Genomic DNA, 3,159 nt, shown 5'->3' with positions numbered 1-3,159 from the left:
GTCATGCTGAGTGAAGTAAGCCAGGCAGAGAAGGACAGAAACCATATGTTTGCACTCATAGGTCTAGCAGGAAAACAAGAGAGACCTAATGGAGAACCAGGGGGAACAGAGGAGGGAGAGAGAGTTGGGGAGAGAGAGGGATGCAGAACTTGAGAGACTATTGAAAGCTGAGAATGAACTGAGGGTTGGGGGGAGGGGGAGGGGGGAAGACAGGTGGTGGTGATGGTGGAGGGCACTTGAGGGGAAGAGCACTGGGTGTTGTATGGAAAACAATTTGACAATAAAATATTATGGAAGGAAAAAAAAATAAAGGGTTATTAAGAAGGATCTTCAATATATAACTACCAAATATCATTAATAGATAAAATAATTATATTCTGTGACTATTCATAGATGTTCTTTCCATAATTATATACAATGTACCACATGTGTTATTGTATATTTTATTTATTTAGGTGTTTAAAATTTTTTTAATGTTTTATTTATTTCTGAGAGAGAGAGAGAGAGACAGCATGAGCAAGGAAGGGTCAGAGACAGAGGGAGACATAGAATCTGAAGACAGGCTCCAGGCTCTGAGCTAGCTGTCAGTACAGGGCCCAACATTGGGCTCAAACCCACAAATTCTGAGATCATGACCTGAGCCAAAGTCTGACACTTAACTGACTGAGCTGCCCAGGTACCCCTTTATTTATTTAGTTTTTATAATGTTTTTTTAATGTTGATTTATTTTTGAAGGAGAGAGAGACAAAGAGTGACTAGGGGAGGAGTGGAGAGAGAGAAAGACACAGAATCCAAAGCAGGCTGTCAGCACAGAGCCTGATGCGGGACTCAAAGTCAAAAACTGTGAGATCATGACCTGAGCCAAAGTCGGACGCTCAACCGACTGAGCCACCTAGTGCCCCATAGATTTTTAAACAATCACATTCTTGATCAGCCCCTGCTGAATGTGGACAGCACATGTGGAGCATAAAAGTTTATAGCTACAAACTTGGCCCTTCCTTGGGCCATATATGGACTGGTCATTTAAAGGCATAATTAACATTCTATATCACTTAACTCCAAAGTCCCATACATTTTACTGTAGTTGACTATACTACAAGACCTCTTTTTGTCCACATTCTAGTTTACAGAGCAGGAGTGACATCTGCTCTATTATCTTTGCCCTTTGCTTAATGAAGCATTGTGATTGACTAGGAACACCCTGTTCTTCTTCTTAGAGATGCTATTGATTATTGATTATAGTCAAAGCAAACACTGTACCAGACAAAGTTAAACAGCAAAGGAAGACTTTATTTAAGACTATTTAGTAGAAAAACTGAACTCAACTTCACTAGACCAAAGAGGGGATAGTTTGAACAGATGGGAGTGGGGAGGAGCTGTAGGCTGTCTGTATTTGCCCTATTCACTTTATCCAAGGAAAGAATAAACTTTTCATAGCTTTATGATAGGAAGTAGTTGTACAACTTGGAGCAAGCACCCTCAGAAGTTGCACTCCTACAGAGGCTGGGAGGTAGGGACACTATCTTCCTTGATGATTACATTTCCAAGGGCTACCTCTAAGGTCTTTGAGAAAGTCATTGATGAATTGTAAAAGTGACAAAAGACTTTCAAAAATATTTACATCTCAAAAGGGTACAGAAAGAATTTTCAAGTTTTTAAAATGGAATATTCTAGTAACAAGGCGTTAGGCAACTTGAGTCAGTTGGGAGAGTGTCTTCAGTTTGGTCAAACTGAGATGAACATTAAGACCATTTTGATCACTGCTATCATTTTTGATCCATTCTGCCTTTTCAAAATATTTAATTTCTCAAGTAATGCAGTTTTGCATGGACCAAATCAGACAGGCAATGAAAATATTAACAGTAGACAAAATAGTGGGACACCATGTGAATAATAATTTTAAAGCCCCTCTAATTTGGAATCAATTTTTCTGCAAATGCTTTCTTTACATAACAACTATAGTAAGACAAAAACCACAAAAGATCTGTCTTTATAACAAGTCCCTCCCAACCCCCCCCCCAACCCACCCAGGATAGTGTGTTTTCATTTTTTTTCTTTTTTTCTCTCAATATTTAAGAATAAGTTCTGGTATATTTTAAGCTTATTTATTTATTTATTTATTTATTTATTTATTTATTTATTTAGAGAGCATGAGCAGAGAAGAGGCAGAGAGAGAAATCCAGGGAGGAACCTTACTGTCATCACAGAGCCCAAAGCAGGGTTTGAACTCAGGAACAGAGAGATCATGACCTAAGCTGAAATCAAGACACTTACCTGACGAGGCCACCCAGGTGCCCTGAGATCTAAAATATTTTCCTATTATTCCATGGTAAGATTACAGAAAGGAAATCCAATATTCACTAAATTTCATTCTTACCATTATCAATGTTTTAAATGTTCATTTCAGATGCTTTAGGGAGTACCATTTTTACTGACTTGATTTTTCTGGAAATTAAACAAAAGAACCTTAAAATATAGAAAGGACAAATGAACTAGATAAGGGGAGATAATATAATCAAATACAACATAAAGAGCTTTACTTTAGGCCAGGTTATCTCCAGAGAGACTGAGTAAAGATTTGGACAATTGTCTTTCTCCAATCCAAATTGTCTGGTTAATTACTTTATGATATTTTGCCACGAAGTACAATTACTTTGCAATAATTGTCAGAAACTTCTAATTTGAGTCACCAGATAAAAGGGTGATTTCTTTTCAGTACCAGTATTGCCGCTAGCTAACATTAAATCGTTAGACCACTTCAGACCTTAGGTTCTTTGTAAAATGGAAGTTATAATAATTATATCATGTTTGTCTTGATGATTGAATGAGGGGATGTTTTCAATTGCTTAGGATTATGTTAGTGTATTCATTGATAACAATTATTATTTTAAAACCTTAAGAGTATGGCTTTTAATGAATAATCATAGAGTAATCATAGGGTCTTAGCCGAGCAGACACCCTTTTTCCAACTTCTCCTAGCATCCTCGTCCTCCTATATTCTTCCAGCCTCAGCTAGATCATCTCTAGGACAATTATGGCCACTATGTCTCAAGACTGTGCTTTCCATTCTAACTGTAGTTTCCAAAAATTGTTTCTTAAATCTGCCTTCCTGTCATAGTTACACATTCCATTTCTTGCTCTCTGGTCTATAAAAAGCAG

This window comes from Suricata suricatta, chromosome 4 (genome assembly GCF_006229205.1).
Source record: "Suricata suricatta isolate VVHF042 chromosome 4, meerkat_22Aug2017_6uvM2_HiC, whole genome shotgun sequence".
NCBI classification, from domain to species: domain Eukaryota; kingdom Metazoa; phylum Chordata; class Mammalia; order Carnivora; family Herpestidae; genus Suricata; species Suricata suricatta.
This window is presented reverse-complemented; position numbering follows the sequence as displayed.